Genomic DNA, 15,954 nt, shown 5'->3' with positions numbered 1-15,954 from the left:
TCATTACCGTAAAGTACAATGAGACAAGAACCTTAGCCTAAGCCCCACACTTGAAAAACACTGCCATAGCAAATACCCACTCTATGTAAGGTACGATATACTGAAACTGTGAGATCAAGAGAAAGGAGAATTGAAAGAATGTAACTCCCACGGGCTGAGATAAGAACAGTCCATTAACTAAGGTATAACACAAATCACTACTGCTACTACCAATGGTAATAAGGATAAGAGAAATAACAAGGGAAGAGAATACAATACCACCCGCCAAAACGATCCCGACCGAGAAGAGAGAGTGCCCTACTGGGTAACTCCCAGTTACCTTTCCGGGCATGACGTGCTGTGGTATGGAATGCCTCTTTGGCTAGTTTGGGTCAGGTGCCCTGTCCCTGCTTCCTCCCGGCCTCCCTTCCTCCCTGGTAGAGCATGAGACTCACAAAGTCCTTGGTCAGGGTAAACATCAGTGTTATCAGCTCTGTTCCCAGGCTGAAAGTCAAAACGCAGCGCTGCACCAGCTACTAAGAAGGAGAAAAATCGACTGCTACTGCTAAACCCAGGACACATGGAAACTTCTTAAAGGAAACCTGTCTTACGTTTTCATTTCAGTCATACTACATTTAAATTTGGGACATTAACTGAGAATAGAAGAGAAAAAGGAGGGAAGCTGAGCAGAATTATGTAGCTAGTGGAATCTGAAAGCTATGCCCTTTCTCTGTATGAGGCAGTATATACAGTGTATATAAGTATAGTCAGTGAATTTTACACTTTCCAACTATACCTGGGGGGAGAGTCAACACTTGGTAATCTATAGTAAGTTTCAAATTTCTTTTGGTGATAATTGCTATGAAATAAATATTACAACGTTCAGATGCGTATGCTATATGGTGTGCCCTGGTTTTGGCTGGGATAGAGTTGTCTTCCTAGTAGCTGGTACAGTGCTGTGTTTTGGATTTAGTATGAGAATAATGTTGATAACACACTGATGTTTTGGTTGTTGCTAAGCAGTGTTTACACTACTCAAGGACTTTTCAGTATTTTATGTTCTGCCATTGACCAGGTGAACAAGAAACCAGGATGGAGCACAGCCAGGACAGCTGACCTGAACTAGACAGAGGGATATTCCATACCACAGCTCATCACGCTCAGTATATAAACTGGAAGGAGTTGGAGGGGAGACATTGATCTCTGCTTGAGATTGGCATCAGTCAGCGGGTGGTGAGCAGTTGCATTTTGTGCATCGCTTGGGTTTCCTTGATTTTTATTTCTTCTTTTTTTTCCTCCTTACAATTATTCTCATTATTGTTATTGCTGTTATTTCTATTGTTATATTTTACTTTAATTTCTAAACTGTTCTTACCTCAACTCATGGGTTTTACCTTCTTGAGATTCTTCTCCCCATCTCGTCTATGGGAGGGGAGGCGTGAGCAAGCATCTGCATGGTATTACTTGCCGACTGGGGCTAAACCATGCCACTTTCTGTTATGGCTCTTAGTGATAAGCCTTAGCAAGGGTATTTACCAAAGACAGAAAAGTATGGATGTGGACAACACCATCAGAAAATATCAAGACCTGTTTTGCGATGTTTTCTCAAGCTGACACAAAACATCAGTAGGTGTTCTCTCAGCCAAAATTTGGATATTCCACATATATTTCTAGTTCAGACATGGCAAATAAAGAGCCAACTATTGACTTTCATCAGTCTGAATTTGGTACAATAAAGATATTACAGTAGCATTTAAGAGGGCTGAGGAAATCATCAAGAAACAAGACCACCACCCAGGTTTCACTCAGTATCTGATTGCCAACTAAGATGATGAGGAGGTCATTCAGGTCAAAAGATCTTCCTTTATTTCATTTTCATGTATCTCCAAGCTAGGCAAATGACAGATTTCCACTAACAGCAAGTGGTAAAAGATTTTTGCCTTTGCAAGCTGGGATTTGCTCAGGGAAAGTTCTCAGCCACATGACAACTGTAATTATTTTAGACTCTTGCAGGTACTTTGCCAGCACAATGGGTGTTTCAAACTGCATGAATACCCTATTAAGCTAGATTCCTAAAATAGCTGTGGATTTTTATGCCTGCTCTGAAAGAGTTTGGATCTGATACCAAGTAACCTGCCTGTCATAAGGGTGTAGTCTTCAAAGCTTTCTGTGTACAAAAGACATATTTGGAAGCAAGTGGACTTCAATTTAGCCATACCGGAAAGTGTAGCTTAGATTCATGAAGAATATAGACGTAAAAGTATTAGTCCTGCCAGAAACTTTCCACCCTTTCAAAACAGATTACAGAACCTCACATAATTCTGGAAGCCAGGGAGTATACGGAGGGCAAAAAGTAAGAATAACTTCTATGTTTTTCTTAAAGTATGTTTATTTAAACATATTTTTTTTTAAAATAGATTACATATTAAATATAATAGATATATGAGTTTCCTCATAAAGATACACATTTATAGATATTATAGGTACAGATAAAGTTTTAAATATTTCTATTTTTAGATATATAGGCTACATATTTAGATTTATTTAAAGATCAGATCAATGATCTAGGGAATATTAATTGAGCTCTGTTGAAAAATGAAACATTTTCGATGCTTCAGAACAAAAACACAAAGGTAAGCTCCTGATCTACTTCAGCATTTTTAGGAGAAAAATGATGTTACAGAGGTGTGACTACATAAAGGAATATATTAGTAATAAGAGAGAAACATTTATTAAATATTTGGAACTTTTTAAAAATTAATTTTGTGGATTTAATTGCAGTTTGGAACAAAAAGTCTCTGAAAGCATAAATTCCTCTGCAGAACAGATATTCTGGTTCAACTGTAACTTTCTGATTGTGAGCATAAACATATTTCCAAGCAGATTTTTTAATAGAACTATTAAACAGACAGAGGTTTATTTAAAAAGTGGATGTTAAAATCTGGAGTCGTAGTAACGAGGATGGGATTTTCAGTGTCAGAATGTTTTGGTGATATCTAAGATGTCTAATATCTAAGACACCTAAACGGTATTCCTGAATGTTTGGGAGATTCCTATGATGCACTATGCTAAGTTTGAGATAGATGGTTCAATTTTCTAAACTAAATTTACGTTTGCATTTTCAAATGTGCAAAGCACCTCAGCAGCGTTCCTAACTTTATTGTTGCCCACAAAATTTACTCTATCAAGTTTACAAGATGACACAAAGCATTAAATGCAATATTTTGCGTTTAATGCAAATATCCCGCACAGATTTTTTCCATAACTACGATTTTACCAGGTAGTGCTCCTGCTACTTTAATAATGGTATTAGTAATACAGCTTAGAAAGACAGAAAATATTTCATCTTTTGCCACGGATAATAATATAATTTAGAAGGGAATGTGCAATGACCTAAACTACCTCCATAAGGAAACTCTTTTGTAAGTTGTAAATATCTAATTTGCTTTCCTTGGCACGGTTAATACATACCCTACAGCAGACAACATCCACCAGTGTATTTGACACTAAGTGGTCTTAGCTTGTGAATACCCTATTCATTTCAAACTACTACAATACAGGAGAGTTCAAAGGTTGTATCTGATGATGCAAGCAGGATTTTCATGTGCTTTCTACAGAGCAGAAATAATAGATGAGAAAATCTCTGCCATGCAAATTCTTTCCTGGAATGGCAAATGAGTTTGTGACCTAGGTGCTAAGTAGAGGTGATCACCATGGTGTTGATGATGATCTGTGCTGTTCTGAAGCTATGACATACAGTCAAAATTTCAGGGACTGATTAAAACTGGTGGATCTTTCAATTATTTTTTTTAATTCCTTGATAACACCGTATACTGCCATCTTTAAAAAAAAAAAAAAATCTTCAGAGTGCTTTACCTGTGTTTGTCAAGAGGTCTACTTTATTAGTTTTAATTACTTCTGTCTGTTAGAAATCAGAGTCAAAGAGGCCAGAGAGCTGTGTGGGCATTTATCTAAAGGGACAACTAGACAGTAAGCTAAAAATTATCAATATCTCCAGATACATTTGCCTTTGACTTTGTCATCTCTTCCTTCTGTTTAAAATGAATCTCATTTTACTAGGAGGGTGATTTAAGCATGAGAACATCTTTATGTATTTTTGTAAGTTGGTCTGATGATAGATAGCCCACAGAAGACAGACACTCAGAAAAATACATCTACACAATAAGTTATTTATGAAAAGTTGGAAGAGGAATTTCCTTTATGTTTCTTAGTAATGAGCAGTTAATCAATGCTTAATTATTTCTTTGATTCATATAGCCTATTTGTACTCAAGAAATATTCTTAAGGGCATAGGGAATTTTCTCCGATTGATTCAATATCCAAGTGTATTCCCCAATTTAGGGTTTTTTTTTCAATTGTTTCTTCTCTGGTGTGATCTCCAGTTCGCGTTGTTTTGTTTAGCTGTGAGCTGCCAAACAGTGCTTTGGGTTTGCTTCCCACTTACTCGCTCATTAGGTGCTCATCCACAAATTTCAGATTAGAGCACTCAAATGGACTTTCAGCAGAAGTTCCACAGAAGTACATCAGCCAGCTGTCAGCCAGAAACAAAGGCAGAAGGACTACAAATTTCAGCTAAAGAAAATTCATTCACAAACACTTGTGAACAATCATTAGCCACCTTGTTCTAATCTTACTGAATTATACCATGCATCAGCATAAGGCTTAAGCTATTTGCAGACTAAGTTCAGCACTCAGTGTTGTGTGAAAAAAAATGCTCAGCCTTCAGCTCTGTAAACAAATGAGGGATATCCAGAAATATTTTATGTCCTGTCCTCATAAAGAAAGAGTAGGTAAGAAAATATGACTATATCAGTATGGGAACTGCATTTTGTGCAGTGGGCGTTTGTAGGCAGGATGGTGTTAAACTGTATAACAGATTTCCAGGCTCCTTCACAATAAAATGATAAGAATGAAGGATTTTTTGGTAAACATACATTGTCTACAAAAATCTAGGGAGTGTTTTTGCTGATGGTTTTTATAAACTTCCAGTTAAGGAAAAGAGTCTGATTCAGAACAACATAGGAATTACTGCTAATGGCCAATTGAGGTGAATGAGAAGGAAAGGCTTGCATATGTATCATCTTAGTGCCACCAGGGGGGTCACATTAACACTTTTCATTTAGTCAGTTGTAGGCAGAAGTTTTCAAGTCTGTCGACGGATATGCCCTGATGGGGAATTCTGGGCATTTGGTGCTTGTGGTCTTTATTCTTCCATACTTTTTTGCAACATAGCTTTTTGTATATTGACAGATTTTGCAGTGCTTGCAATAATGGGAAATGTTCAGTCTTTGCATAGCATATCTGTGAGAGTTAGTCAGAATATTATACTATTTATCATCAGAGTATCCTTCCCAGAGAGACCTGTGTGCTGCCCCTTAGAAAAAAAAAAAAAAAGAATAAAAACCTACAGCAAATTGGTTATCAGGGGAACATGTTAATTGCTGACTGTGTACGGGATGGAATTTGTTCTGTTTGTCTGGCTACCGGGGGTTGGCAGCAGGGAGGAGAGTGAGTTTGTTTATTTTTCATTTTGCTGTTTGCTTTACTGTTAAAGATAAGATGGTCTGGGAACTGCCCGTGAATTGAACTATTAAAACTCTTTTGCTAGAGCAGAATAATGTTCCAGACCTTGGCACAAACCTGAGAAAAATTCTTCCAGGTCTTACAAATAGCATCTTTGCCCAAGTTTGGGGCAATGTTATACATTCATTACAATCTTCTCCATCGGTTTTCTAAGAATTGAGGTTAGACTAACAGGAAAGGTAGAACATTTATATGACAGCAGCTCTTCTCAAGCTACTCTGACATCCTCCTTCTCAACTTCACATCCTTAGCTTATGGTTGTGTGTCTTCTTCCCACCCCCCTTCAGTAAGCATTGGGTGTGGGAAAGTTATCAATTGAGAATTGAAAAGGGATTGTAACTTTGCTTGGTTCACATCTTATTTGCAGGCCTTGTCAGTGTCTCAAAACCATTTTAATGTGACTTATTAAGACTCTGGATAGAAGAAAAGTTAACCCCCTGCTGCAGTTGTTAGTGTGTGTAGCCAAAGCGGAAGTCAAACACGAGAGCCCTGAAGACCTACACAGTTGAAAAATGCAAGTCATCATCTAGGTTCAGCAGTGGTTCACAACTTGCTGGATAAATCTAGATGCAAAGCAGATTTGGGGGATCAGTTCTGGCCCCCAAACTGATACTTGGGTATTCTAGGTTTGCCTGAATCCTGTTTGGCCTATGAACCAGCTCAAAAATCTTCCCCCTCCTACCATCACACATTGTATATTACCTGCTGGGAAAATATCATTGGCTTTTGTTTTTATATTTCAGTCCACAAACTGTACATGCAAATCCATTAGAACTAAGGTGCAAGAACAATTCTAAGTGGTAAAGCAAACACTTGCTTTTCAAATTGCCTTTTTTTACCTGTGAAACAGCACATAAAGGCAAAAACTTATTTGCAGAAATTAGGGGTTTCACTAAAAAGCTGCAGAATCTTTGAAACAAATGGCCCTTGATTACATGCTTATCTAATGGGGGGGGGGGGTTAATGTAAAATGACATCAGTGATTTGTACTTCAGCCTTGCCTAGTGAAACAAAAGGATAGTACAGAAAAAAATAGAAGGAGCAGGTATCAATTATGGATGCTTTTCTTATTCTGAAGCAGTTTCAATCTCATTTTTAGTTGGGCGAGTACTTCTATGGTACTGAAAGGGCTTTTATACAGAGATATGCTACAGAATTTGTTTTGCTTGCTCATTTGAAATTCTAGGAGAAACTTACTGGGACCTGAGCTGAGAAAGTCTTCCTAAGCAAATCAAATTATAATAGTGACCTAACATATGCTTTCAACCATCTGTGCTTTGCTGGGTTATAAAATATCTATGAGAGTTTGTTTTGATGATGTAAGCAGCATGTCCTCATGCTTTCTATGCATGAAAATACAGACAAATGAAGGGTATTACACTGCCACTGCATAAATGAAATATCATCAGTAGCCTCTTTTCTGTAGGAGACAATGCAATGCTGCCACCCCATATCCTCTCCACTTACTAAAAAAAAAAAAAATAGGTCCAAGTCTTAGGAAAAAAGAAAAACAGAGAACGTTCTGCTCTCATTCATATAAATTGCCGTTTTCATCACCTTCTTCTGTTAAATCAAATATTACTAATAAACATTCTGTAAGTCTGATGTTCGTGTTTAACAAAAGATAGAAAAAGCTTAGAGAGCTCATCTGACATAGAGAAGCAAGAAATTAATGTTATGATTAATGCTAATTTCTCGAACTAAAACTTTCTCCTGAAAGAAGATAACATGGGTTTTTTTACAGGAAGAAGAGTAAGAGGACTCTAATACTAAATCTCTTTGATGTTTTCAACATGCTAAACATATTTAAAGCTATTTCCCTTACTGTAAATATGAACTGATGCAATTTTGGCTTTCTTAAGCTGGATGGTAAAACCACAACAGCTCATTTCTCTATTTCCATAAAGCTTAGATCATCTCAGTCATTAAGATCGGGCTTATAAGTGTTCATGCTCTTGAGAACCTTTCCACTAAACCTAAGCTTCTGCTCTCCTCATTTAGAAATGCAGCCAAATACTTGTAAGTACAAAAGTAACCCTTACAGACCTCTGTCTGAAGTGTTCTCTGGACTATGCATTTTGCAAATGTGCATTAAACTTTTGAAGCTGGCATATCTTTGTAGGGCTGTTCAGTGTAAGTCCTGGGTGTTCAAAGATTTGAAGGAAATATGCTCACTTACTCATCTGCCTTTTATTTTCTGGTCAGTATTTCAATAATGTGTTGAGAAATGAGATTCACAGTGCCATATTTTCTTTTATTAAATTAGTGTGTTTGCTTACTAGATCATTTACCGTAGAAAGCTGTTGAATTTTAATTGACTGTTCGCTTTTTAATAGGTATGACAAAAATCAGACAATTTTTGCCTTCATCAAGTGTGCTGATGTTAGAGCTTTGGCTGAACCCCTTTTTTCCTGTTTTGGTCTCCTCTGTGGGTTTTGAAAATTTGTCTCGCCTGTTGTTTTCCCATTTTTCTGAAGAGGAAGGGAAGAAAACCAGAGAATGCACGTAACACCCTTCTTCTATACCCTAATGCCCGTATCTGTGTTACTTTGTGTGACTAGGACCAGTCTTGTGGCCCTAGAACTATTCTAACTTTTTGTTGGTGCTATGAAGCAGCAAATAGGGATGTATTTTAGCAACGCAGTCCCCTTCTACCAATGCCTCTACAATGGAAGCCTCAGTTTAGGTTTTGGATGGCTTGATTTTTATTTTCCCCGTACTGCATCATTCATTCTTTACATTTGTTCATCCTGTTCACTATAGCATAGTCAGAGCAGATTATGGGATGTGTCAGGGTTCCCAGAAGTACTGTTTGTAAAAGACAATTTTTCCCAAAATGACACTGCAACACTAGGCGATGGGCACATTCTGAAATCACCCCCAGATATGTGCTTTTCTGGAAACCTTCTTTGGATATTGATTTTTTTTCATAAATGCCAAAGCTTAAACCTTTTATCTCTTCTAGTATCTTTGAGTTCTATGTCTCCTGAAGAGTATGCACATAAAGAAACACACACAAAAGCAAACACGCATCCAGCCATTTTTCAGCAAGCGTGTTGGGACCTCCAGAAAAAGAAAGACACTCAAAAGCAAAAAACAATTTGATGCTTTTTGTGGTCTCCCTCAACCCTGCCTTGTTTTTTCTTCAAGGTCAGGTGTCTTCTGCTGCCTCTCAAAACAAACACAATAATAAAACCCATGCTTCTTGCCTCTGTGGCAGCACTGCTGCTCTTTAATAGCAAATAAAAGCAGTAACAAAGAAGTTTGTTGCTTTAGTGAGGATTTTTTTAACCTGAAAATATTGTGAAGGAATGATCAGGATTTTATTTCAGATAGGATACAGCAATGTAAAGGCTGGAAACCTTTGTGCTTAGAGGCATAAATCAGCCACTGTTTTACATAACTAAGCAGTTCTTCACATCTAAAGAAGTTATCCTGTAATTTTCCCTTACATCCTTCTCTTGACTTTCTAGAGAAGGTGGTCACTTTCAAAGACAGAATATTGAGCAAGATACGTGATGCTTCTGCTCTGGCATAGCAGATCAAGTGCTCAAATTCAAAGCGACTTATGGCACAGCTGTTGTCCTTCAGTCCTGTAGCCTGTTTCTTCTGTCGTCCTCTGCTGAGGTATGGCAGAGTAACAAGTCACCTAGATGTATTTAATGTGAAATGAAATGTGTTGCTTTTTGTTATTTCTCTTTATTAATTTTCTATTTTAATGGCATGTCTTCTTAAAATATATACTTGAAAATAATTTTGAACCAGGGAGCATATTACTGTGCAGGTCACTTTATTATTTATTTATGCTTTCTTTCCATACTGTCAAGCTACCGAAATTGCAGCAAAGAGATTCTGATTTTTAAGAGAGCTAGGTAATGTTGCAGTGCAGGGTAAATAAAGTAGCCAACAGTATCAGACATTATTATCTTTTTGTTTTGTGTTTCCTACTGTTTTTTGAAGGCATACATATATACAGTCTGGCCCACATTATGTTTCCATATTTGCACAGGAAAATGCTAAATTATTTTCTTTTCTGGCCTTCCATATCTCAACTGTTTTAGTGGATCCTTTTGCATCCTGATCTGTAGCAGGTAACAGCCTGTTATGATAAATCATGGAAGGTTGGTTTTAAATGCCAAAGCCATGCAGTTTTCCATACACTTGGTACTAAGGGCTTGATGTTCTCAGCCTGCTGCAGACATATCTTTCATCCCTATTTCACTGCAAACAAGTTGAGAGCTTGAGTTGGAAGCGAGCTAAGGCAGTTCTTTGCCTAATCACTTGTAAAGGCATAATTCCCCTTAGAACATGCAAACTTGTAGTTACATTTGAATGTCTAACCTAACTGCTAGAAATATAGGAGAAAATTCGATTTCTAATTCTCGTATAGAACTGTTATTTCTTTCTCAAGAAAATTTGAATTATAACAGAGAAGTTACATTGAGATCGCTGTGAAGTTTTGCTTACACGAAGAGTAGATATTAATGGCTACTGATGATAATTATGCAGAATAGTCTAGGCTAAAAATCATGCCTGTGCTGTATGTCTGCAATGGTGAATGTTTAGGCAAACGGCAAGTAAAAACGGTAGATGCATCTGCTTCCTTATATCAACTTCTTGAAAAGAATTCTAGCTGCAAGAGGGAGACTGCACAATTCAAGATACGAGACAGGAGAGCTACACAAATATTTTGAAATGAGTTGTGTGTAATACGGTAAGTATCTCGGTATCCAAGATTCTAGTTTTAAAGAGCTTGACTTAAAACATATTTTTAGGAGTTGCTATTTTCTGCAAATTCTGGAAGACTTTTCCATGAGATTTGAGCTCAGTTCCAGATCCAGGAGAAATGGCATACTTAGGGCTAAGAACTGTACTCTTCTATTAATGTCAACAACAGCTGTGCACGAGCATCCAAGGAGAGACATTTTTTCCCTCAGGTTATGTTCTACTTTGATGTTCCTGGAGTCTATAGCCTTTAAAGTTAATGGGAGTTATGGGCTATAACATGCAACAAGGAAAAAGATACACCCTGCAGTTAGATACAGAAACATTCCTCTGCATAGACCGGTACTGGGCACCGTGTTCATGCTGCTGAATAACATATCTTGAATGAGGCTCGGAACTAGCAACTCGTGTGGTTATTTGCATCTGTCACCACAAATAGAAACAGATATGTTGAGTTTGTCATGGCAATCGGTAGACTAACAACAAATTTTTACTGTGCCATGGCAAATCAGTTCTGCACCCTGCAACTTGCAACTCCCTAGCAGAGAGCTGTGTGAGACGGGGACTAAACCAGCAAGTGCTTATCTACTGTGATTTCCCTCACGATTCTGGAGGCACATGTGTGTCTAGAAGTCGTTTTGCCACTACATAGTGTTCAGACAAAACTAGGTTTTCTACTTTTATATCATGTATGTCCCTGGAGTGGAACTTCTTTATAATTTTCCATCATTCCTTTTAGCACTGAATAAGCATGCGTGTGTGTGTTTAGACACATTTCTCAATGAGTTCATATATGGCTTTGATGAACCTCTGCTAGGCTGTGAGACCACCTAGTTCTTACTCTTATTACTCATGAAGCTTGCCACCTACCTTCTTTGAGCCGCTGCTGCTTAAGAATTTTGGTTTGGTATGATACTTTCTCTGTTTTGTTATAAGAGACAGTACCAACAACTATTTAATAACATAACCAGGCAGTGCTACAGAAATGGGAATATGAAATTTACCCTTGAGTATATACTATCGTTTTATCCCTTGCTCTGACACCTTTTGCATGCAATATACTGTATATTGATGAAGCAATGCCACAGCAGCTTCCTGTATCTGCTCTCTCTGCTGCCTAAAAGTGGCTGTAATTGTTAACGTGATACCAAATCGACAAAAATAGCTGCCAGACACTATTGAATGGCCTCAAACTTCTCTTCTGCGGAAGCCGAGGACATGAAAAAGAAAATGAGTGCGCAATATGTTCACTGACTGAAACATGTTCATTCTTCTCTCTTACATGTTTTGTGTTGAAATCCAGCAGCACTATTCCCTTGAAGTCCGAGCCATGTTATTGAACAAGAACCTCTTCTACAGTACTCATTAAAAGAAGAGTTAAAGCCTGCAGACACCACTAACTTGTGAGTATCTTCTTGTAAAATATTCATCTTACACTGTAATTGGAAACAAGTGGTATGCATGCAGTCTGATAGGAATGGTCGTAACTATCGTTTTAGTTGAGTAAGCTTTATAGTTTGAACAGTATTGCCATCTTGTGGTTCTGATAGGTTTTGTGATTCTGTTTCTGCAACGCTTGCTGGCTTTATTGTGTTGGCAGGAAGTCCTGAAATGCCTTAACACATACAACAGAACTGGTATTGCCCCAGTTGCAAAGCATTCACAGAAAAATATTAAAGCCTCCATCTGAATGTAATAAACTATTTCTTCAGTCTTTCAACAAAATAATTTTCCCTCCTTTCCCTGAAAGAAAGGGAGTAGAGAGTTAAAGTTTTCATTACAAGGGTCATTGTGTGACACCAGATTGTAAGAGCTGCCTTATTAATTATTGCCCAATTTTGAAACGGAGTTTCTTCCAGTATCCTTCAGCAAGTGTCTGGACTCTTCATCTGTTGATGCTGGACCATTGATAGTCCGTAAGATCATCCACAGTCTAAAAGAGACCTGTGCTATCTTAAAACAATAATGATAATGGCTCAGAAAAAAAAAAGGGAAAAAAAAAAAAAAAGAAATCTGAATTCACAGTGGTGGAAGTCCAAATTATAATTTTATTTCTTAAGAAAAAAAAAAAAAGAAAAAAAATAATTGTTTTCTGCGTTTGCACAGTGTAAAGGAACCATGCTCTGTTTCACTTGTGGACAATGTTAATCAATAGTAATGTACCACTGTAACTGGTCACAGAGGACGCCCTGTCAGAGTTCAAGACATGCAGCCTATTATGCAGTGAATAGGACCACTCAGTACTTCAAAGACTGATTGCAATTAGTCTCTTCATCTAGAAGGCTGAAAATATGCTTTTGTCACCTTTGATGACAGGAAAGGCTCGAACCTTTTTACTGCACCAATCATTTGTCAGATAAATTAAGAGCTCTCCCTTGTCAGATGAGTTGCTGAGCACCTGGTGTTACATGGCGCAACTGAACGAAACAGGCTGTGATTTCTGTCGGAGCTTAAGAGACAGGTGGGGTTCTTTTTGTTCTCCTCTCTTTTTCCATGAAAAATGTCAAGCTGCTTATTGCCTGCTCAAACATCTATAGAAAACAGCAAGTCTTGCCTTAGAACTACTTATATTCTTGCTATTAAACTGGTGACCCTAAGCGAGTGCCACCCATCACTTTTCCACTCATCTTGAAACTGTTCTACCTTGTATAAAATTGGTAGTGTTCAATATTATGGATTTGAGTTCATGGAGAAATCTGCCAAGTACTGAGCAAGTACCCCTGGTAAATCCCACCTATGTAAACCACTGTATAGTGTAATGAACTTGCTGTTTTCATTTCAGGACACTGATTCAGGTTGAGCATACGAACAAGGATCTCCTGTTTTGCAGGTAAATTCTAGGGACACATTGTCAGGGAGGGAACTTTATCGAGAAAGAGCTTTTCTTGATAAACCAAGGATTCCTGACAATTGAGGATTCCTTCTCAGGCTGTACAACAAGTCCCACATCATACTGATAGTCACTTTACTCTCACAATGTTGATTTTTGGTCAAGCTGGCCCAAGTTGAAGTGTTCTGGTTTTACTTTCAGGTGATAAATCTAAAAAGATGAGTTTATGGAAGTAGCATCTTTAAACTGGGAAGTCCCAAAATGAGTAGCCGCCTAATGGAAGTAATCTAAACACGAAGAACAGGATCTGTGTTTCTGCATAAGTTTCAAAGTTGAATTATAATACTTAAGGCATTCATGGTTTGTGATTGAGCAGAGAGCCCTGCTAGAGGTCTTGTGTTATATAGTTCCTAGTTTTACACCTAGATGAGCAGCCAAGCCTGCAAATACCATTTTGATTAGTAAGAAACTTTATGGTAGACCATAAAGCAAATATATGAAAATAAATTGAGATTTTAACAATCTTTATGTCTTCTTTACCCTGCTCTTGCGGGGGGGTTGGACTAGATGATCTTTTGAGGTCCCTTCCAACCCTTGGGATTCTGTGATTCTTATGGATAAAAACAAAAGACATCAATCTTTCAATACTAGATAGATACTAGATACTAGAAAATGACTCTTCATTATCATGGTTCAGGCTTCAGACCACACTATGCAAGACATACTGAACATCCTTTACACCTAGATTCAAACAGAGATAAAGGATGGGAGTTACATTTATTTATACATGAATGTGACAAACGTCTGCCAAAAATCTATCTAGTTATATTAACTCTCCATTTTAACAAATTTGACCATCTGCTCTGTCACCAGCAAAGGTCTTGTTCTACAAGCTACATCAAAAGATCACCTGTCTTGTGCAGCTCGTTCTAATTTAGCACAAACAAAATTTTAATGGTACCCACATGTAGGTATGATGGTGACCCGAAGCAGGTGCATACTCATTGAATCAAAATTAGCAGCTGGAGTCGTCGTAAGCAGAATAACAATTAAAATTTTTAGACTCTATCAATTACTAAAAGGAATTAAATCAATGGCTTCTTTTAACTGCTTAAAACTCTGCAAAACTTGTGATACAGGATCTTCAGACACTGATAAAAGCCAGTGATGCAGAAATTAAAATACATAAACTTTCCTTAAGGTGATGCTGAATTCTGCAAAGAAACTGTTAAACAGAAAGATTCTATCACTTCATGAATATAAGATATAAGGCAATAATACAGCAAATGGCCAAATTAGTGTTCAGTATGAGAAACTAAGTTTTTTAATGTTTTTGCAGGACTGTAAAGACTTCATAAAGAGTTTCTCAGAGGAGGAAATGTGACAGAACCTGTAATCATTGAGGACTGACCCCCTGGCTCAGACTGCCTGAGGAGCTGCGATAGTAGGAAACTCCATGTGTTATGGCCACCCAGGCAAGCTGAACATGAGCCTCCAGACTGGTGCCGACACTTCGAGTGTTTTGTTACTGTTGACAGAACACCGAGTTTTCTCTAATTGAGGTTGCAGATGACAGTACCTTGCCGTTGTTTAGCACTTAGCTAGAAGGCAGCCTTTTTTGCTTTGTGCTTGTATGCGATTCACTATAACCGTCTACCATTGGAGTGAACTTGTTTCTGTGCACTAAGTCTAGTACTATCAGCAAAAATTACACCACTTCATCAATCTTTCTCAATACCAATTAGTGGTTATTTTCCAGAACAGTCTAGTTTAGAGTAAGCTAAGCTATTACCTTATTAGTATTTACATTATCCTGGTGATCATGATCCAGCTTCTTTACTTAGGCACATCAGCATGTCTACGTAAGACTGCTTTTTTGTAGACAGTCTTTTCAAATTTCATTGTTACTTTCTGTGTTCCAATAAACACCCAGCAACTGAGTCTTACCTCTGAATTACGCACGACCACTCTCGATCAGTTGCTGAGGTGAGTAGCTTGAGAGAGGACGCCTGCAACACCGGAGCGGAGAGGGGAGAGATCAGCGTCCAGGAGCCTCACCTCAGAGCGACAAGAGCCACTGAGGAGGAAGCCTCAAGTCCTCAACAGGACTTGCCCAGGACTCGGAAGCTCAGCTCCCGCGAGGGGCTGACTCACAGGGGGCGGAGCCAGGAGGAGTGGCACCAGCTGGGAGTGGCTAAAAAACCTTCCCAGGGAGCGCGGCGACCAGGAGCGTGGCGAACAGAGCCGGCAAACAGAGAGCGTCGAGGCAGAGGGTCGAGGCAGTTTGCGCGGCAGTTCGCGCGGGCAGGCGAGTGGGCAGGGAAGCGTTCCAACCGCCTCATCGAGAGGACTCGCCTGGAGTACAGGAGGGGGAAGGAGTGCTGAGGGACGTAGACGGATTGATTGACCAGATAGATCATGGTTACAACACGATCGAAAGCTGTAGTGAGTACTAATGTGGGTATCCAGACTGAGCCTTCCTGCAGACATGCAGCTGTGCAGGTCTCTGGCTGCAGCGAATGCCTGAGCCTGGCACTTGTATTGGAAGGAACCAGTGATACTGCTTGTGTTCACTGTGAGCAAATACATGACCTGCTCAGGCAGGTGGCTGAACTGAGGGAGGAGGTAGAAAGGTTGAGAGCCATTAGAGAGTGTGAAAGTGAAATAGATTGGTGGAACCACACCCTAAGGCAAGGGCAGAGGGAAGTGGTTCAACAAGATATGGATCCCCTTCCCTCCTACCATCAGACAGAAGGAGAGAGCTTAATGGACAAGGATGGATGGAGGGAGGTTCCTCCTCGGAGAGGTAAGCGAAA

General features: G+C 38.7%; 1 long non-coding RNA gene across 2 annotated transcripts; it reads left to right on the top strand.

The window, feature by feature from the left end:
• Positions 1–1,116: 1,116 nt before the first annotated feature.
• Positions 1,117–15,081, top strand: LOC136010991 (uncharacterized). 2 transcript variants are annotated; one of them, XR_010611129.1, is made up of 5 exons: positions 1,117–1,212; positions 11,612–11,711; positions 12,625–12,769; positions 13,091–13,138; positions 14,478–15,081. It is a non-coding gene; the product is annotated as an uncharacterized LOC136010991 (long non-coding RNA). The 2 variants fall into 2 exon arrangements; XR_010611130.1 differs by lacking the exon at positions 13,091–13,138.
• The last annotated feature ends 873 nt before the right edge of the window (positions 15,082–15,954 follow it).

This window comes from Lathamus discolor, chromosome 3, assembly GCF_037157495.1.
Source record: "Lathamus discolor isolate bLatDis1 chromosome 3, bLatDis1.hap1, whole genome shotgun sequence".
In the NCBI taxonomy this organism is placed as follows: Eukaryota; Metazoa; Chordata; class Aves; order Psittaciformes; family Psittacidae; genus Lathamus; species Lathamus discolor.
This window is presented reverse-complemented; position numbering and strand designations above follow the sequence as displayed.